General features: G+C 30.7%; 1 pseudogene; it reads right to left on the bottom strand.

Moving 5' to 3' along the window:
• Positions 1-13,120: 13,120 nt before the first annotated feature.
• On the bottom strand, positions 13,121-18,026 carry LOC107903708 (BTB/POZ and TAZ domain-containing protein 3-like; annotated as a pseudogene).
• Positions 18,027-23,285: the final 5,259 nt, after the last annotated feature.

Below are 23,285 nucleotides of genomic sequence, written 5' to 3'. Positions count from 1 at the left end.
TAATTTAGATGAAATTTTATAATACGGTTAAATATGTTTACAAGCGTTTGTGTTCTGGTAATGCCTCGTACCCTATTCTGGTGTCAAATACAGGTAAGGGGTGTTACATCTGACCTAGTCGTCAAGTCCAAATATGAGATACCACATCCATTACAGGAGCAACTCAAACTAAATTTCAATTGAATTTCAATTAAAACTTCAAGCATTCATAACTCACATCAATACACTCAAAGTGATTAAAATGATTTTCAAGTCATTTGGAACATTTTAGAAACATTTTAGAACAAGTTTTAGGTGTTCAGGGGTGATCGGGACCAAGTTCAGGTCTCTAGGGATAAAAACAACTCAAAACAGGGTAAGTATCTCTATCTGACCCAATTGTATCAGTACAAGTAGATACTTGTATCGACACATCTCATTAGTGCTATCCAGTTTTGGCTGCTGACTTGTACTGATACATCTAGCCCCTTGTACCGAAACAAGTATGCTAGGACTAAAAAACGAATAAAAAAATCACCTAGTTTGACCCAAATAATACCAATTCATTTCTAAACATTATGGGACATCAATTACAAGCTCTAAACCTCATGCATGTTTAAATAAACTCATTCGGATATATGATTAGTATCATGCTCTCAACATTACCAACCTAAAACATCAAATTTACCTTAGCGTGCAAGCAACACTTAAGTTATGTCATAACATTGCATCAAGATTATGCATAATAACATGCACATTGGATAACATATTTGCTCATATTTTTACATATATAACCAAAGTCACAACAAGTCTTTAGCATAGTAAGCACCAAAACATCAAAAGTGACTCTAAAATGAATTTATGATGTGCTAAAAATTGTCTCCTAGATGTTGTGGACCTTCTCGAATCCTCGAGACCTAAATGTCAACTGCATATAGAAACAAACAAATCCACACGCTAAGCAAAAGAGCTCAGTGGTGCTAACATAATTTGAAAGTAATATATAATCAAATTAAGAATATAAAAATATTATGAATTCATATATACACATATGTATGATAAATTTCTTCGTCTCAAGTCATTAATTGATGCTTTCATATAGACTTTATACTTAGTTTAGATCTTTTAAATCATCACATCAATATCATTCAAGATTTTACCTTATCTTAGTTAATATCGCAAGTAGATATAATTTCTCATTCCATTTCTATCTCAATTTTCATTTTAATGATACACATGACATCTTCACATTATGTTCATATCTCACCTATAAATTATCAAATAAACATATAAACTAGTTATGTAAATAAATGTAAATGAGTATATATATATATCATCTATCATTATCTCAAGTTGATTGTTTACTTTTCTCTCTTATAAAATTCTCGTTGAATTAAATATGATGTGTCATTATCTCAATATGCCTTTAAGGATTCATACCAACATAGTTTATGCATATTTCACATTAACAAACATATCTTATTTTTACCATTCGAATCCATTAATTCATTTCATTACACTATCGACCCTTGAGGCTCATAAAATTCGAATTGCGTGATCTTTTACATGCTATCTTTCAATACATTAACATTAATATGAAATTATTCAAATCAACATGAATTATTCAATATTCAATATCAATTAACATACTCAACCACATATTACACAGTTTATAACCCCTATTAACCAAACACGAACTCAAGATGGATACACGAATTTAAACCTCGAACACTCTATGATAAGCACCAAAGTGATGATCAAGCAAATATGCACTAACCCCCTAATACTTTACAATAATAATCGTACTAAAGTGCTAGTATTACTCGCACCGAAATGACAATAACAATCACATCAAAGTTCTAATAAAAATCACACCAAAGTGCCAATAAGCTCTCCACCAACAAAATAAACGAATCATATAGGATGTCAACTATACTTGACTCTATCTAAAACCATTTAAGTGGGTATTTACCATTTCGATATATATAATTTTATGTATCAATTAACAATTACATGATATTTTCATATCATTTTCATTACATTATCATGCTTTCAAATCTCAATCATCTAGTGTATCACATATCCATTTAACATGCTTGTATTTAACTAGTTCTCATATCACTTGATACAAGTCAAGGCCCCAAAAGGGGACCATGGATGTGATGGGATTTCTTTACCTCAAGGCCCAATAATGAGGTCAAAGGAGAAGTAAATCAAGGAAAAATTGAACGAGACTATCCAAAACTTTGTCACGAAGGCCTTACATATGTATATGAGGGAAAAAGAAATCAAGATTCACTTTATTATTTTCAAGAAAATCAAGAAATTGAATCTTTGTCCAATTTCACTATTTTAGAGCTTTGAAGAATCAAGATCTCAAATGTAATGGCCCGTTTCAGAGTAAACTATAGGAAGCTCTAGGTACTCGACTACATTTCAATACAGCATTCCATCCACAGACGGATGGTCAGTCTGAGCAAGTGATACAGGTACTCGAGGATATGCTTCGTTGTTGTATTTTAGAGCTTGAGGGTAGCTGGGAAAATTTCTCCCATTGGTTGAGTTTGTTTATAATAATAGCTATTAATCAAGTATTAAAATGGCGTCGTATGAAGCTCTATATGGTTGAAAATGTAGAATTCCATTATACTGGACTGAATTGGGTGAGAAAAAGCTATTTGGTGTTGAGTTAATTCGAGAAAGTGAAGAAAAGTCAAAGTAATTTGTGATTGTTTGAAAACTGCTTTTCATTGTTAGAAATCATATGCGAATTTAAGAAGAAAAGGCATTGAATTTCAAGTTGGCGACAGAGTGTTCTTAAAAGTACCGCCTTGGAGAAAAGTTCTCTGTTTTGGCCAAAAAGGAAAGCTTAGTCTACTATTCATCGGTCGTATGAGATCATCGAGAGAATTAGGCCAATAGCTTACCATTTAGCTTTACCATCTGAATTGAAGAAAAGACACAACATATTTCATCTGTTGTTGTTACGGAGGTATCGATCTGACCCTTCACATGTGATTTCGCATGATGATATTGAAATCCAACCATATATGTCTTACAGTGAATAACCGATTAAAATTTTAGCTCGGGAAGTTAAAGAATTAAGGAATAAACATATAACTCTGGTTAAAGTTCTTTGAAAACGTCATGGGGTTGAAGAAGCTATCTGAGAACTAGAAGAAGCTATGAAAATGCAATACTAGAACCTATTTTCTAATAAGATTTTCGAGGACGAAAATTCCTTTAAGGGGAAAGTTGTAACAACCCATTTTTAGCGGTGTCAAAAATAGTGGTTTCGAGACCACAACTCCGACAAGTGAGTTAATATTTTATTATTAATTTAATTTTTTTATGGTTAAATTAAGGTAGTATTAAAGTTTCGTTAAGAAATTTTAAAGTTTAAATAGTTAATTAGGTAAAAAAGACTAAATCGTAAAGGTTGCAAAAGTGGGTTTCTATTAGTTAAAATGGTTAAATGGCTTTGGAAAGGTAAACTAATGGATCTAAATAGTAATTATACCATTTTTAAGTTAGTGGACAATTATGGGTAGGATTTTATTATTTTATAAGTTATTAACCTAAGGGTAAAATGCTAATTTAAAAAATAAATGCTTAAACATGAGAGAATTAGCTATCATCTTTCTCATTTCACTTTGTTAATGTCAAAATCACCATTAGAAGGGGAGCTTGGAGCATTCGGTCACTTGTGTCTTGTGCATGGTTGGTTTTCAAGTCTCGTTTTTAGTGATTTTTATGTTTTTGAGCTCGTATTAGCTTGATCTAGCTAGCTCGGGGGTTAATTTGAAAAAATTTTAAAGGTTTAGGGACTTTCCATGAATGAAATTGTTGTTTTTATGAAGTTGGTTGATAGAATATTAAGGTTGATTGTTGAATAAACTTGTTTTGTTAAGTGATTTTTGGTTAATTTAGGGTTTAGGGACTTATTTATGAAAATGGTAAAATTTCATGATAATATTATGAAATGATAATTTAATTGGGCTGGTATGGGTCCTTAAGAAATCTGGCTAGTATGTATGGAGGATAAAAATGGTATTTTTACAAGTTTAGAGCTTAAGGACCAATTTATGAAAAACTTAAAATAGGAGGGGTAAATTCATAATTTTATGATAATGTGAATTATGGATTGAATTGAATGCTTGAAGTTAATTGAAGTACTTAATTGAATGTAATTATCTATTTAGATCAAGATAAACCACAATCGGATTTAAACCGAGGAAAGGCGAAAGCTTTGGATTAGTCTCCCATTTTACTTCTACGACTATAGTTATCGAGGTAAGTTCATATGGATTATAATCGTATTAATGATAGTTAAATTGATTATCTGCTATATCTTGTTAGTTATAAATGAACATGAATATACATATATTGATGCTTTAAGTAATTGACGGATGAATAGTCCCGTTTGAACTTTAAGAATTCTTAAGATACGAATGACATGTCATTAGGGATTTCATTTTCGGGTGATGGTCTTGAATGTCCTACCGATGGCTGAGGTCCTACATTTGTTGTGGATTCTCCACAGCTCGTGTGAACAGCATCCTGTAGCTAACATTCTGACCCACAGCTCGTGTGAGCAGGCCCATTTCACAACTCGTGTGAGCATTATTGAAAAGAAAAGGTTACGATTATATGGAAAGACACACTATGTGTGAGGATTCCCAAGTATCCAATGTAATCCTAGATGGTTCAACGGGTATACAAAGGTTAATGGCAAGGTATGTATAAAATTGGATAATGGTTCATGATCCTATGAAAAGGTTAATGAGATAAATGATGTGTACATGAAATCTACTTATGATGTGGTTGATTTCATATATATCATGTATAAACTTACTAACTTGTGAGTTTGATGGTGCTTGTATAGGATTTTACTAAGCTTATGGAATTGGTAATGATATTATGCTTATTTTATAATATGTGCTTAAGAAATGGTAAGTTATGTTTGAGTTTATACGAGCTTACTAAGCAATAGTTGCTTATGTAGTTACTTTCCTTTGTTTCGTAGATTATCGGAAGCTCGATCGGCTAGAAGCTTATTGGAGATCTATCACACTATCCATCAACCATTTCGATAGTTTTTGAGTTATTTTGGCCCAAGATTATGAATGGCATGTATAGGACCTTTTGTAATGGTAGTTTTTGAATGTGTTAATGATCATTTTGGTATGAACATGCTTTTGGAGTATATATCTTGTTTTGATGGACTTTTAGTGCTTTGGCAAATTGATGTTCTTTGGTCACTTTAGGTACTTGTAATATATGGTACTTTTGGTATGTTTGTGATGAAAAGTGAATGGGTATAATTGATGTCATTAGGGAGATAAAGTGACTATGTTTTGTGTTGGAAATATGAGTACACATTGATTTGTTTTGGTTAATGATGATTTGGCATAAATGTGGTGCCTTTGAATGGCATATTGGTTAGATGAAATAGGATGTTCGAAATGGTATGTTTATAAATGTTTGAAAGGTGTTTAGGTCTTTTGAATGCATGCACAAGTTAGATTCTTGGTTAGGTATGTTTCAATCTTGAAATGGCTTGTTTTTAGGGTCAAACTATGGAGCACACGGCCTGAGACACGGTTTGTCAAACGGCCATGTGTCACACACGGTCTGGCTACACGGCCTTGTGTCACTTGTTAATTTTGGTATACCAAGTCAGTGTGTTACACGGCCTAGCACATGGCCTGCGACACGGCCACGTGACCCTACTCAATGAGTTACACGATTTGAGACACGGGCTAGGACATGGCAGTGTGTCCCTTTATTCGATTGTTACATGGCTTGGGCTATGTCATAGGACCATGTGACCCCTATTTTAAAATTTTGCAACTTGTTCCTAAACTTTCTAATTTGTTTTAATGTAGTCCAGATTTGTTTCTAATATGATTTTAGGGCCTCGAAAGCCCGATTTAAGGCCAAAATGTACATGTACACTAGGGTATTGATGAGTTTTAAATGATTGTTGTTAAATGAAATTATTGAAATGTTTTGATAGTAATTGATCGGATTTGCATGGTAATGCTCTATAACCCTAACTCGACGACGGAGGCGGGTTAAGGATGTTACATCAAATCTTAGAATTCTTTGTCCAAGAAACTAAATCTTGAAGCTGATACGCAATGGATTACACTTTCGAGCTTAAACAAGCAAATTCTGGAGGCAAACAGGTCTCAAGTTCAAGTTCTTGAAAATCGACCCATTGGGACGTCTACAAGCTCAATTTGTAGTTTCATGAAGGACTTAGTTGAATATTCAGCCAAATTGTTAAAGTGCACAATTTGTAATTCTTTTAATTTTTTGTCCAAATTTTAATTCAATAAGTGGATCATGTGTAAAAATTCCATCCAAGTAGCCCATTATATGCCTTGTCTGAATTTCCATTCATTCCATACTTAGAAACATTTTTCACATGTTCATTAAGTTAGTTAGTTACTTGCTTAGTTGTTAATTAGTTGGCGCTTAGTTGGCATGCTTATCTATACCCTAATTTTAAGCATCATGTTTATCTCTAGGGGCTAAATATAGGTGGCCAGTCACCACTTGTCATTTATCTCTCATTTGCTTTTTAACAATATTCTTTGAGTTTTTATTCTTCAAAAATTCTTCTTGAGTTTTTAGAAGTTGTTTTTAGCATTCTTTCAAGATTATGAGAATCACTTTTAACTTCAACTTACCAAGAATCCTTTCTTAGAGGGGAGATTAGAGCTGCTTGAAGCGGATTGTGGGTTTATCAAATCCAAGGCTTCTTAAGGCATCATCTTCACGCCATCACCATCTTTTCATTCTTTGTTTTTTCTTGTTTGTTCAATTTTTCTTCTTGTTTATTCTCTAATATTTATTTGTTATTTTTAGATCTTGAATATCAAGAAAAGGGCATTCTTTATTATTCATCCATAAAGAACTCTTCAAAATTAAGAGATCTCTCTTTTATTCTTTGAGTCAATTCTAATTTCAATAAAACAAATTTGTTTTGCTTAATTTAAGCCAATCTAACATTCCGTGTTTGTTGATACTTTTCATATCTGAATTTGGCATTTACAAGATTGGTTTATTTCATCCAAGAAACCCTAGTTCTACCCCATCTTAGACTCTCTTCTTAGCCACCCTTCTTCTTTTTTTGTTTTCCCTTATTCATTTTCATTCTTTTCATTTGTTTGCCAATTTTTTTTATTTCTTTGTGTTTAGATCTGGTTCGGTAGCTCCATTATTCATCAAGAACAATCCAAAACCCTTCCAAATCACTAGATCTTCAATTTTTCTTGCAACAAACCATCCTTGATCTTTCCTTATGTTTTTCTTTCGATTATTTTCTCTTATTCTTCAATTTTGCTTCTAATTAATTGTTTTATCCTTAAAAACCTTGTTTTGACGAGAACAGATCAAAAATGACTCGTTCAAAACTGAACCTTGTTCTTCAAGATCCATTATTTCTTAGTCAATTATTGTAGTTTATTTGTTGTCTCTCATATTTGTTTCTATCTTGGTTGTTCATGTTTTAGGTTTATTAAAACACCAAGTTTCCTTTGATTTGTCAAAAGTCCTAGCCAAATCCACAACTTGGAAACTTTCTGATCTTGTTCCAAGCGTGCTACTGTCGTCACTTGCACTCAAACATACTTAGCATTTAATCTCATACATTTCACCACTTTTCACTAATTCCATGACACAATATACTTAACATAATATTTCATTATATGAAAATATGAACTCAGTGTCATATACAATTATAACAATTCATTAAATCATAATTTCACTAAATATCAATCATAGATTCAACTTACCTTTAATAAGACAAAGCTCCAAAATATCACCTTACTCAATTTAATGTTTAGTTAAACTATGAATTAAAATCAAGTCATGAAATACACCGAATTATGGCTACTAGAGTAAGGCTTTCGCCTTTCCTTTCTCCCTCGACATTCCAGTGTCGTCTTTAGTTGCGTATAATAAATCCGATTACAGAAACGTTATTAGTTTCACTTGAAGCACAAAGGAATATATCAATTAATTATGAAATGAAATTTTATTCACTTTAGTCCCTTTATACCCAAATATTTGAAAACTCTATATCTTTCGATTTAATTGATCGAATCTAAATTCGACTTCGTATATAATGATTAGGGACCTCAAGCTTCTAATTCATGACATAATTTTCCAACAACTTTCATTTTATTCAATTTGGGATTCCTTCTCTTTATCACGCCATTCTATTGTAGAGTTTCCGACATAGTTATTTGGGATAATATCTAATTATGTACAAGGTATTCTGAGAACTCATCCAATAAGTACTCCTCACCTCAATCAAACCAAAATGCCTCTATGGGTAAACCTAGTTGTTTCTCCACTTCCACCCGAAACACTTCAAATTTATCAAAGGTTTCACTATTATGGTGCATTAGGTACACAAACTCATATATGGATAATCATCTATAAATGTTACATAATAATCGTAACCATCTCTCACGGGGTCACATACATCAGTATGCACAAGTTCTAAGAGTTTCACAATCCTCGTTCCTTTTGCATTAAAAGATCACTTAGTCATTTTAACTTCCAAGCAAGATTCACATTGTGGAATATCAACTTCTTAAATGAACTTAATGGGTCATCTTTCACAATTCTAGTGATTCTTTCTTGGTTAATATGACCAAGTCCCAAATGTCAAAGGTACAACTCGTGTGAGTGAGAAGTCTTAAGTCTTTTATTCGTTAATTCAATTTCAAGTAGTGTGTACATCTTTGGTTTAATAAAATAGAGATTATTTGACATCCATCCATTACAGATAAGAGTATGATTTCTAGAATCTGCAATACCATTATTAAAAATCACGGTAAAGCCATCTTTAAATAAACATGCAATAGAAATTAAGTTTCTTTTGAATCTAGGGACATCAAAAACGTCTTTCAAAATAATCTTCTTAAAATTATCAAAATAAAGATGCACATCTCTCACTACTTCAGCTACCACACTTATCCCATCTCTATTTCATAATGAGAGACTCTTATCTTTAAGATATTTCATTTCCTTGAACCCTTGTAGAGAAACTCACATATGGTTAGTGGCTCTAGAATCAATGACCCTGTGGTCTATTGAATCCTCCACTAAGAAAATTTTAATCATAAAGAGTTTCATACCTTTGCCCTTACTAGCTAGGCAATCCTTTCACTCTTTGCAGTTGGCTTTGAAGTGTCCTTTCTTATTGCAGAAGTAACACTTATACTTAGATAATTTAAATGGCTGAAATTTTGCAATATAACATATGTTGAATTGGTTTCATGTTGAATTGTTAACTAGGTGACCTTGGATGGAAATGTTAATAAAATGGCATTATATAAGACTTTTGAAAGCATGTATGCGGTTTAAATGGTGGTATTAGACAATATGCAGTTTAAATGGTGGTATTAGACAATGGTCAATTGTGTAGGTTGTTATAGTTTGGTATTTAATGATGTTTTGAAAATAGTGAGTCACGTCGCGACATCCAACTCCTTATTGCCGCAATAAGGACAAGTTAGTGACTTGTATCGCAACCTGGAACCCCCGAAGTTGCGACATCAATCCAATAATTTTGAAACTTTACGTTTTAGTTCTTGTTCGATCTTTGGTTATCAAAAGAGATTTCATAAGCTCGTATAAAGTCCGAATATGATTGTGAAACATGTTATGAATGCATAATGACCTTAATAGCACGATTGAATTGTTAAATTGAGTTGTAATTGTTTATAGTTGTTCCAGCAATGAATGTGGCATCCCGTAACTCAAACCCAATGATCAAATCAGGTTTAGGGTGTTACACCCTGTCTCGAGACAATAGGGTGTAGGTTTTGAGACAATGGGCCATTCGTCTGAAGACATGGCATCATTATTGTAGATATTTAGGTTCGAAGTTTTTAAGTCTTGAGACACATTTCGCATGTCTCAAAACCTGATATGGAGGACCTGAAATTTCTACTTTCAAACACATTTAACCCATACCAAATTTGCTCATAATCAATCCAAACATTAACCATGACTTCTAAACCATGTAATACCTTGTATTCCAAATACTATATATATAACACAAGTATAGCTAAACATCCCCTTTCTTATGCTATTGCTCACCTATGTACATGCCATTAACCTAAACCAAAGTTTTGAAAAATCTCATACTTATCTCAAAGTCCTTGAGATGTGAAGAACTCAATCCCTAATAAAACTTTATTTCAAGTCTTTACCTACACGTTGGAAAACACAGGTTAAGTTTATGAAAGCTTAGTGAGTGCAACAAGATTTAATCTTACCTTTTCCCTAAATAAGTATAAATGATGTACATTAATATTATATTATATTATTCAAAATAGTTTATTCACTATCATTTCCTTTCACTTATTGTAAACCTATCATATTGATCATTACTTTATTTTGTCGTTTATTGTTTAACAAATGCTCAATGTAGAATTAACAGAACATGTAGGATATACAAAAATAACACAAAGTTGCATTGTGGTGCAATAACATAATAGAGTGGCACCGGAGTGCAATATCGAAACAGAACAACACCAAAGTGCTTTATCAAAATAGAGTGGCACCGAAGTGCATTAACATAACGAAGAGCACACTAAATGTTTCCTAATGGCATGTCATCTATATCATCCTAGTTCATATCTTGTCTATATGGGAAAATATAACATAATCAACTTCACTTTTACATTTCACAATTGAACTTACATACTTTTGAATTATTTTCAATTTAGTCCTTATTATAAAAATTCAATAAACACTATAGTGATATTTCTTTGGCACATGAAATATATAATACATTGATTTATAATATTTCAAATTTAGAGGATTTTTACATTTCACATTTCACATGTCACTTTTACACATTTGCAATTTAGTCCTTAATTTCTTAAAATTCAATATTCATTAACATGTTGGTTTAATTTCACTTAACATTGAAACTTACTGCCATAAAAATTTAATTAAACTTATTCGTTAATACTCTATTACATATGTCAAATTTGGATCATTGTGTTATCTAGTCTTCTTTGCATAACTTTCACTTCACTTACTTTATAATCTTTTCGATTTAGTTCCTACTAGTATATATTTTCATTAATCGCCCTACTCTCAATATTCACTTCACTACTAAATATAACTATACTTGAATATATTATTTCAAAATCTTAGCACACTTAGTCACTTTTTGATATTTTACAATTTAGTCCTTTTCAATATAAAATTTGAGTATCACAAGAAATTCACTTAAATATGAATTTGTAATTAAGTCACTAAAAATTAACACTTCATTTAAGCTCTTTATCATAATATTTAATTTCACACTTAAACTTTTGTACAATTTTCAATTTAACCCTTTTTACTATAATTTCACTTCACTTAGTTTATTCACTTCATTGTCGATGTTAATTTCATATATTCACTTCTTTCTACAAGAATGGCATAATAAATATTAACATTTTCCTATACATATACATATATGTAATTAAATCTTAAGAAAAATCATATAACAATTAAAATATAATTCACACATAATTCTAATTTGGTAAGGTAAGATTTTTGGTGTACTTACCTCTCTTTTGTTAGGAATTCACTATTTTTGCTTTAATTCCCTTCCTTCCTCACTTTAGTCGCTACCTTCACCTTGTTTCCAACACTTTCATCACTTCTTCTCTTTTTCTACTTCATGACCACATCAAATACATAATAAAAAATCACACCTTCAAATCCTTATTGTAGAACTTGCTTTCTTACACTCCTCTTAACTTTCTCTCCCCTCCATCTTCCATTTTCTTGAATCCAAAAAAATATTCATGTTCACCAGAGTCTTCTCATCTCTTTTTCTTCTTGGTGGCTATGGAAATTCTTTTAATTTATAGGTGAAAATAGTGAATTTGATTAAAAGGACTAAAATGAATAAACTTCAAAATTTTCTCTCATCTTTTTCATGGTGGATGTGATAATGATGGAAGGATGAAGATTTTTCTTTCACCTTTTCTCTTTTCTTAACCATTAATTAACATTAAAATATCTCAAAATAAAATAAAATAATAAAATATTTCAACCAAAAAAGTTTAAACAACAAACATTCACTAATTATTATGATATTACATGATAACCATCTTAATTGAGAAATAATTATTTTGCCCCTCATAATTCTTTATAATTTCATCCTTGAGTCACTATTTATTTTTTATAAAATTACGATTTAGTCTCTCATATTTCTCCACTTATTCAATTTGGTCCCTATTTATCAATTTTGAGTCATAATGACCTTTTGAGTGTTTTCACTTTTGATCCTTCAAGTTTTTTGAATTTACACTTTAACCTCTTAACTTTCAAATTTTCACACTTTTCACTTCTTTACAATTTAATTAATACCTCAATTTTATTTCTCTCAATACACGAGTCATTTCAATTTCTTCCAGTTTCCAATTGTCTTCTCTAATAATTCTTATTTTATTTCCTTCAAAAATTCTAACACATGTCATCTTATATTAACACTATTCTCGACTCAAGGGGTTCTAGGAATGTTACACATTAAATGAAACGTTTAACATAAAAATGAAAAAAAAAACTAAATTATTTGAATACAACTATTTAAAAAAAACCCGTAATATTTGAATATCATTCCCTTATTTCTTAAAGTTAAATTAATTGCAAACATATTCAATAATATCAAACATAATTTCGCATATTCGGTAATTTCAAAATAAAAAAATAAATTAAGAGATATTTGAATAAAAATAATATCAAACATATTCAATAATTTAAGAAAATTTTAATAAATTATATATTTCATAAATCATTAGACATTATAACTCTCTATATATTTATATATAAAATTAAAAGATGACAAACTGTAGTAAAAAACATTAAATTAATATAAAAATATTAGTAGTTGGTTAATATTTGGCATAAAAATTCTAAAAATTAAACATTTATACTCTCTTGTTTTTATGATCTTATCATAGTATTTTTGAAACATTGTAAATTTTGTAACAATTTTTAAAAATAAATATAAATATTTTAATTTACAAATACTTTTAATATTTGACCCATGCACTCAATTCAAGCCTGTTATGGGCAGGAACAGATTGTTCAATTCAGGGGAAGAATGCAGAGTATTTCCCTTCATATTCAGCTAAGGACAAAGCTCATCCATTTAGGATCTATATGGTCGTAAGGGATATCCTTTCTCTTCTATTCTGTTTTTGGAAGTCTGAGCTTAAAATAAAAACAGTAGGCTGAGCTGCAAATAATCTGCGAGTCTAGAGTCATCTCAGCCTGAATTAAGATCTTTTTTTGCATACATATTTTATTAATCAATGAGCTTAGGAATATTCTAAGCGAGTTAACAGCAGAAGAAATAAGTGAAGCAGGAAAATATCAAATTGAAAGAAATATCGATGACGTCATTTTCATTATGTCCACTGCCTACATCTGTTCTTCAAACCTTTCTATAACAAAAGATAAGAGAAAACTACTATTTATTATTAGTAAATATCGTTTCATTTTATTTTTCCCACTGTAGAACAAGTATAAGTTAGCATATATGGGAGCATTAACCAATAACAATAAAAAGAGATGCATGGTAATGCCATTTTCCCATTTAAAAGATACGTTAGTCAGAATAAACCTTTAGACCGAGATGAGAATGACCCAACTGCATTCTTTGCTGCAATAACTTTGCTCACTAACACCTTCCACTTTGTCTCATCTTTCTTGCTTTGCTGCTGCATTTTCTCCTTGAAATGCCTATGAAATACAAATTACAATTAAAAGAAGACAAATTAATCACCAGTGTCAGTTATGCACTACATTTCATCATTGACAACAACTACAAAGATGGATCACATCTTTCCATCAAATCCAATCACATTGCAAGAGAACAAGTCCGAGCCAGCCTTGTCCCCTCTTTACAATGTTTCTCTGAAGTGATTGATATCATATGTTGTTCAAATTTAATGCTTACCTACAAAGAGGAACCTTGCATGAATCAGGCTCATTGCACATGCGGGAATGCAGTTCAAGAAGCTGCCACATGCGTTTGCAGTGATCACATCCACCAGGGACCCGAGTCTTACAATTTGAGAAATGACGCACTAAAGTTTCAAGCCTTTTACAAGCTGGAAAATTACAAGCACCCTGGCTCCCTTTTAACACCTTACCACGAGGTCCAATCGTCCTACAGCAGTCCTTGGAAATGTGAAGGAGGGCCTCATTGCTTCGTGCAATTGCAAGTAGACTTTTTTCTCTTCCATTTTTCTCTGCCTCTCTTGCTTTCTCTGAGGGAAAGAAAGGAATAAGTAAAACCAATGATGTAAAAACAGAATAATTGTATAACATATAACCATATAAGGTTAACTATCAGTAAACTCCATTCATAATAATAAGAAACCGATTAATATATTCGGGCATCATAATTAGAGCAGCATTTATGAGGGAAGGGAAGAAAGGGTATACATAGGCTGCATAACAAATAATGACAAAGTGATTCTCCTAAGGGCTAATAAACAAAATCTTCCATGAGATAGAATCATGTTCCAAACTGTAATAACCTACACCAACAGGCACTGCAAATAGTCAGCTCACCGAAGGTTAAACACTTTATTCTTTCAAAAGAAGCTTTCTAGTAAAACTGAGAAATAGTAAGAGGAAACACATTGAGCCAAAAAAGTAACAGAAACAAAAAGCGTAAAATGAAGAATCTTTTGGACAGAGGAAGAGATATTTTAAACAAAAGAGTATACTATGTTGAATCCCCTCAAAAGAAAATAATAATAACAAAAATCTAACCTACCTGAGAGAGAAAAGGAAAACAAGTTGATTAACAAATACAATAAAAGGTGTATTATATTCTTTAGGAAGATCAATAAACAAATATAAACTCCTCCAAACATAAAGAAGGTTAACACTTACAGTATCTGCTTCAACAACAGACTCTACAAGTTCTTGCTCAAGAGCAGGATTGGCACGTCTCATTGCTCTCCATCCTTCAGTTAAAGATATAGATTGGAAATTCTTTACAACCATACGGACACAAATGAAGGCAAGCCTAGGTGCATCACAATTCCTTGCTAACTGAAGAACATCTATCACATTTTCTCTGGTAAGCCAGCCTTGCTCCAGTGAGCAAATACAAACTCTTTTCAGTGATGGAATTGAGTAGAAATGTGACAAGACTAATAGATGGAGAACAAACTTCTGCAGCTCCTCCTCTTCATAGCTGTATTTCAGTATAGAATAAAACCAAGTGAATCCAATTATAACAGAGATAACTAGGGACAGACATAAAGAACCTATGCCAATTTAGCAGTGCCTATAAGTTTCCACAACTAGTACATAACATACAGGTCTACAGGGGAAAAAGGAAGTCCTCGCAAATGGAAAAACAAGTTGATTTCCCTTTTCCTTTTACAGATAGAAATGGTTTTCTAGAAATGTCCAGTTTGAACTTAACTAGTACCGTTCTCCTGCATGAAGATTCTAAGAACCGTACTTTCATATTGATCATGCATTATTCAGAAATTACAATCACAGACAGTACAGACACCTTTAAAAGACCACGAAACAAATTATCTCGACATAAATAACTATGCATGAACTTGGTGGTGGTGCAACTCTTTGCACAGCCACAGTGGAACAGCTTAGTTCCCAGCATCCTAACTTTATATATGTTCTTAGGCGTTTTAAGGCAGTGATAAAAAGAAAAGAAAAGAAAGGAAATAAACAGAGCAACTTTAAGAGACTACAAATTTGGTACTTAGTATCATGCCATATCTGTCAAATGATACATAAATTAACATATTTTCTGGTTTTGGTTGCCACTTAAAATATAGTAGAAACAGACAGGAAACTATCATCATATAATGATTTAAAACCATATACACAAACTACCGCTAAATATTTTATGCCAAAAGTATGCAGAAAAATATTTCAAACATACCAAGATGAATATAGAAAACGAATAAACATGCAGACAGCTCCATGAGGTACTCCAGGGATTTTGATGTATCTCATGCCATTCTTGACTTTTGATAGCCTGAGAACATTAGCCAGCACAGGTGATGCAATACTCTACAAAGGAGAAGAAAGAAAATTTAGCTCAGAAATCAAAGTATGAAGAATTGATGATATTACAGTCTTATAGCTTCTATCTTTCCACAGCTATATGGTAAAATAAGTATTCTGCCATTTATAAGGACACAAATTCAAGCTTGAACATTACTTAAAATTTCCGTTTTTGAAGAATAGCAGTGCAAGACCATTGGCTGAATTTCTACTCAAATTTAAAAGCAAGCAACAACAATTCAAATCCTCTTAATAACTAGAAGAAGAAAACTTCCTTAACATTATGATATTAATCAAGCCACCTTTATTGTTTTAATTAAGAGATAGCAAGGATATATATATATGTATAATTAACTCACCAAAACATTAGAATGAGCTAGAACACATGATTTTTCATTGGTGAGAATACAAACATCTGCACCATACCCTTCCTTAAACAGGTTGTCCCATGCATCCTTTGTTTCCTTTGGGACAACAATATCATCAAGAGGCCTCTTGGAAAACTTAGTTCTTGTACAATTTTTACTAGGGAGAGGTGGCGGTTATGGAGCATTAGAGTTATCAGATGCAAAAGGCACAGGAGCTTCCAGCACAGGTAAAATATCGGCTGGATGTGCTTCCCCTACATTCAAAGATTTACAAAAGGGCTCACTAGGTGAGGATAGCCATGCAGAGTCAATAGCTGGTGAAGCCATCAAATAAAACTTCCCAGAATATCTGCGGTAAAGTTGCAAATAAAACGAAGAAATGAGAATAGAGCAATCAAAAGTCCAAAACATGTATTAATCGCAAAAGACGTATGCAAGACCAAATGCAGTAATATAACATGAACGCGGGAGATGAATATGTACTAAATTCATCCAATTCCAAATCCTAGTCGTGGAAGGAATTGTTTAACATAAATTAACAAATAAAGCAGAAAACCCAATAGAAACATTCTGATAAAGTATCAACTATGTTCTTGTTAAAGTCTAACTACCCTTACCTTACCTTACCTTACCCGTAGTCTAGGAATCTAAACAATCAACAAGGATATCTAAAAGACATGAAGGCAAAACCCATGGTAATATATCACACAAAAACTTTAATAGCTATGATAAGAATTGGATAAATCAGGAAATATAACTTTTTAGTGTTTTCTCTTATGATTAAAATCAAATAATAATAATGGGGGAATAATAAAATCCTTAACTGCCCATTTCCAATATGCTTAAAGTAAGAGTTTTTTTTTTAAGGGCATATAGAAGAAAGAGAAAATAATATGGTACATTAGCGATGATGCCATATATTACATGAACAAATTTCCTTTCGGAGGCCAAGAAAATTTGGTAAAAAGAAATAGACTCCAGCTTGACTTTTTTGTTCTTTAAAATTTTCTTTTTTCTGGACAGCAAATTAACGGTTCATACCTTTACAAAAATAAAAATAAAAACAAATCTTCTTCGACCCAAAGAAATAAAAAGAGCAGTCGAAATTTGCTCGATCTTCCTCCGAGTTTTTTATAGTCTGACCTACAAAGCTAAAGACCCTGAAAAAAAAAAGAAGAAATATTTATATAATAAAATCAATTATACGGAACACAAATATTTCTATTCCCTTCATCTCCAAATATATGAAAAAGAAATCTACGATGAAAAATGTTTTTGAAAACAACGCTAATTTATTGTTGCTTCACATAAAATTTATACACTGCAAAATGCACAATACAGTGAAAAAAATAACAATAGTGGAATCAAAAAGAAAAACATAACTCAGAATTGAACTGACCTTTGGATCATAAGGCTAAAGAAAATGAAAGAAGAAAAGCACTGGCACTATTGGAGCTTCAGAAACGACGCAGTTTCAGAGCAGACGGAAGCGGATAGAGAACGATAAAGAAAAGATGTGACTGAGACGGGGATGAGACTAGACGAGACGATAGAAGTCAGTTGATTTATTTATTGGTTTGATAATTTATATATTTTTTCGTTATGACTAATAGTGAATACTTAATTTGACTTCAAAGAATCGTGTATTAATAATCATATCTGTTAAAGATCTTACCCAGATCACGTCAGTAGTTCTATTTTAAAAAATAATTTATTTAATATCATTTTAAAAATTATATTTTTTAAATAATTTCTCTAATTTAATTAATTTACTTATATAATTAAAATCTTGACAGAAAATATACAGGTTTATTAAATTACGTTTTCAAAGGTTTTCTTTCTTTTATAATTTAAATCATTTTTAGCTATTCTTTTTAAATTTTAATAGCCATTTGTTTATTTTATACTTTTTTATATTTTTTAAGGTTTAATATAACATTTGGTACTTGAATCTGATCTGTTTTCCTAATTTGGTACCTAAACTTGACACTATTTCTTAAGTTGGTACTTAAACTTTTTGAGGGTCCAACTTGGTATTTCAACTTGACTCTTTTTTCTAATTTGATACCTAATCTTTTCTTTTTCGATTTGGTACTTGTGAAACATTATACAAATTACTCCAATATACTAACAATGTTATTTCTTTATAAAGTAGCAAAAGTAATCAATGTATCACTGACATGAGACAGATGATATGATATTTTTTTGTATTTTATATGTTCAATTACTTTAATTTTTATTTATTTAATTAAATATTTTATGAATTGAAAATAATGAATTTATTTTAATTTGAGGTTTTAAAAAAATTCTTATTTAATATTAATTCGTTACACATAATTCAATTCCTATTTTTTAACATGAATTTCCTCTAATACTGACAATATTTTTGTAGCATAACAAAAAAAAACATCGTTAGTGTTTTACGTAATTTGTATAACATTTAATAAATTTAGGTACCAAATTGAACCTAAAAAAAAGCTCAAGTACCAAATTAGGAAAAAATGTCAAGTTCAGGTACCAAATTGGGCTCAAAAAAAGTTTAAGTATCAAATTAAGAAAAAGTGTCAAGTTTAGGTATTGAATTGAGCAAAAAAAAAGTTTAGATACTAAATTAAGAAAAAATGTCAAATTCAAGTACCAAATATTATATTAAGCCAAAACCAAAGTTTGATAAAGCAATCAATGATATGGTTTCAATTTTCAATTTTTTTGCTTAGTCTTTTTTATTTCAATTTTGCTTATTTTGTTATTTGTTCGCTTTAGTTTTTTTTTTTAAATTGCTTATGCATTTTCATCAATTTCCAAAAAGTAAAAAACCTTATGAAATAAATAAAAGACTAATAGAATTTGAAAAGAATAGCTAAATATTATTTAAATTATAAAAGAAAGAAAACCTTTGAAAAGGTAATTTAATATACTGTTTGTTTATTATTTTCTTTTTTAAAAAATAATTATATAAATAATTTAATTAAATTAGAAAAGTTATTATATATGATTGAGTGTATAATATCCTTTGAATGTATTTAAAAATTGAGGATGTATTGGTGCTTAAAAATTATAGATTTAATATCATCCTAATATAATTTACTAGTTTTATTATCTCTTGCGTTGCTATGTATCAACCTTAATATTTTATATTTATTTGTTACAAAATTGTTACAAAATTTGTAAGGTTTAAGTAATACTATGATTATTTATCAAAAAAGAAAGAAATACTATGATTAGAAAATTTAAAAACAAATTAATACACATGTTGAATTTTTTAAATTATTTATATAAATTAATAATATAAAATTTTAATATTTAAAATAAACTTGAATTAATTACCATATTTATCAAAATATCGAAATTTTAGAATTTTTGAAAAGAATTTATTATGTCAATGTTCCATGTTTCAAAGTATTGTTATAGAATATATATATATATATAATACGTATAAAACAAAAATAATTCAATAAAAAGAACTTTTGGTAAAAATGAAATATTTTTAAAAAATTATATAAAAATTCTAAAAAATCATATATTCAATATTCATATAAATTCTAACAAATATACTTTAGAATATATAAAAATATACTTTCAAATTTTTAAAAATATATTTTAATAAATAAAAATATTAAGTTTTGAAAAAGAATATTTTTAAGAAGTCCAAAGATTAAATATATAAAGAAAAACTTCTAATATATATATATATATGACATTATGGTACTAATGTGACACTTTGTGCTATGTGTCAGCCACAACATAAATGATTAAGTAATTTATACTAGCAAAACATATTTTTAGCGGCGTTTTATTGGCCCTATAGCAGCGCTAAAATAATTTGCAGTGTTTTGATAAGCGCCGCAAAAAAGACTGCTATAGGTAATGATGCTAAATTTTGTGGCGTTTATGCGGGAAAACATCACTATAGAACATGACCTTTAGAGGCGCTTCTCATAAAATACCGCTAAAGAACAAAATTTTTAGCGGCGCTTTTCTCACAAACGCCGCTAAAGAACATGACCTTTAGTGGCGCTTTTCCCACAAACGCCTCTAAAGAACATGACCCTTAGAGGCATGACCTTTAGAGGCGCTTTTAGTGAAAGCGCTGCCAAAGGTCATGTTCTTTAGTAGTGTTTGTGGGAAAAGCGTCGCTAAAGGTCATGTTCTTTAGCGGCCTTTGTGGGAAAACACCACTAACTTTAACAGGTTTTACCAAACCATTTTAATTCATACAGAACCCGAATTTTCAACATAATATCCTGTCACATGAAATCCAACCAAAAACTTCAAATATAAATGATACTATCACGAAAGAAATATGTATATGATCTAAATTAATAAATGAAATAACAAAATATATTATATTCAAAAGTTATATTGTTAAGATATTCTCACAATAAGAAAACAAAAGTCTAAGATGGCGGATTCTGCGACTACTGAAACATCTTCATCATATTCTGAAGTTGTAACTGGAGTTCGTCATATTTTTTGCTTGCCTCTACTTCCCTCGCTACTGCCTCCGCTTTAAGTTGTAGCTAGAGTTCATCATATTTTCTTTGAGCCTCTGCTTCTCCCAATGCTTCCTCCGCTTTAAGTTGAGCAATTTGTTCAACTGTGCTCACTTGCATCTGAGTCATTTGGTCTCTTAACCTCTGAACTTCAGCTTGAGCCTGATTCGCCGAAGGCATGTATTGTTACGAGCTGGATCCAAAATATTGGGTTGGGTTAACAAAAGATCCTTGAAATTGAACCCAACCATACCTTTCAGGACCTAAAACTTCAGTAATAATTCGGTTATCAATTTTGTTCAGATTAATAGAACTATCGCTTAAAGCAATTGCTTCATACTCCGCCCTTTTTTCCTTTAATTTCTCCTAATAAATCAATTAAGGAGTTAGAAACGAAATATATAATCAAACAAATGCAACATAACTTGACATTATTTGCATTACAAACGACGAATTAAACCATTATAAATAAACATGATAAATATTTAAAATAAATCAAATTTTATTAAGTAAATATACCATAATTTCTACAACTTCAGTAGTCATAGGAGATCCATCTTTCTTTCTATGTGTAATGTCAAAAAGCTGAAGGCGCCCAACTTTTTGACCAGACGATAGTTCCTACAATATAGTAGGAAAAATATTATTTAGTAGAAAGTAATTAATATTTGGCACAATTAATAAATTCAAAATACCTCGTCATCAGCTACACAAGTAAAACTTTTTGACCTAGCTGTGTGCGTGAATTTTTGTTTTTGCCTACTTGTAGTTCCAACTCGTTCACGATCCTACATTATGAAATTATTAATACTTATATAGTAAATACTATAAGCCAAAATAATTATAAGAGTTTGGAAATACATAATACCTCCCCTTTCTTTGAATTCTAAAATCTAACTGCATCTTCCCATTGGTACCTCAGCATTCTCGGTGGGACATTTCGCAAATTCTCTTCGAGGCTTATATTTTTCTTAAAATATTCTTTGTTAAAAGTACTTTTATGGTCTCTCCGTTTCTTTCCTAATGCCTTGTTCACATAATTATCCGAGATCTCTAAAACAAATCTCTCTTGCAAATTTAGAAAGTAAATATAAATGAAACTTAAACCAAAGTATTATAAATTACATTCATGTTATTACCTTAATATTTTTGAGAGCTTGATTTTTGTTACTATCAGACATATGATGCCATGACTCATAGTTGATTGGCAACAGATTGGCATTTCATGCAATAATGCCCAAGTATCAGCATAATCTTGTCAACGAAAATACAAAGCTTAAAAGTTTCTTATGCTCATGTTATTCAATTTTAAGCAACACATTTAAGAACAAATGAATATACACAAAGATATAATAACCTGGTTTACTTATATAATAACATGGTTTACTTATAATGTTTTCATTGAACCAAAACCTATTTGACTGAATAGATATTTATATTTAAGTAAAAGTGTTAGATTAAACTTATTCAAGACACTCAATGTACGAAGGCAACACAATTGTTAATTAGTATAAAAATTTATCTGCTACACAAATGTAATATTCTGGTGCAGCCACAGTTCAATAGCTAAACTCCAAAACTTATATACTAAATAAAGACAGGATGCTATCACATAACATGATTACATAATTATGATAAAAAGAAAAAGTCCACAGTCCTTTATAAATTCCTTTATAACATGATCACATAACAGGATGCTCTCCCTTCCAAATATTCACTGCCCTCTGTCCCTCTTCTTCAGTTTATAATACTGAATTTTTTTTTTTCTTTTTTTTTATTAGCTACTACTCATTCCCATCCCAAAATTTCAATTTCATCCTTTATAAATTCCTAAATAAAGTGCATGCAATACATCCACAGCCCCAAAATCCTATACCACCCAATGGATGGATGGCCACCCAATGGATGGATGGCCTCAAATTTGAACCAAAAGAATCCATCAAATGATATCTAACAGTAAGCTAAAACAGTATACTATATAAAGTCGAACCAAAAGAATCCATCAAAGATAAGAGCATGATCGAAATTCCGTTTAGAATATGTAGATTATTTCCAAAAAAAATGCCCAAAATAATCAAAAATTTTATTTTATTTTTAAAATAATAAATCAAGTGGAAAATTCATCTGACATTATGAAAAATAAATGAAAAAAGAAAAAGGAAGAATATGATAAAACCATGTTATGAAACAAAAGCATAGACTTTATTGAGACTTAACCAAATTAAGAACAATATTCGAAATTTAAAAAAATATAGATATAAAAAATAATTGAATGAAATGAAAATATACCAGATGAGGTTGCTGTCTCTGGGTTGCTGTTTCTGCAAAAGAGATGTTTTGTGTTGTTGTG

The sequence above is a fragment of the Gossypium hirsutum genome, chromosome D05 (assembly GCF_007990345.1).
Source record: "Gossypium hirsutum isolate 1008001.06 chromosome D05, Gossypium_hirsutum_v2.1, whole genome shotgun sequence".
Taxonomy (NCBI): Eukaryota; Viridiplantae; Streptophyta; class Magnoliopsida; order Malvales; family Malvaceae; genus Gossypium; species Gossypium hirsutum.
Note: the sequence above shows the minus strand (reverse complement) of the source record. Positions and strands in the feature narration are given on the sequence as shown.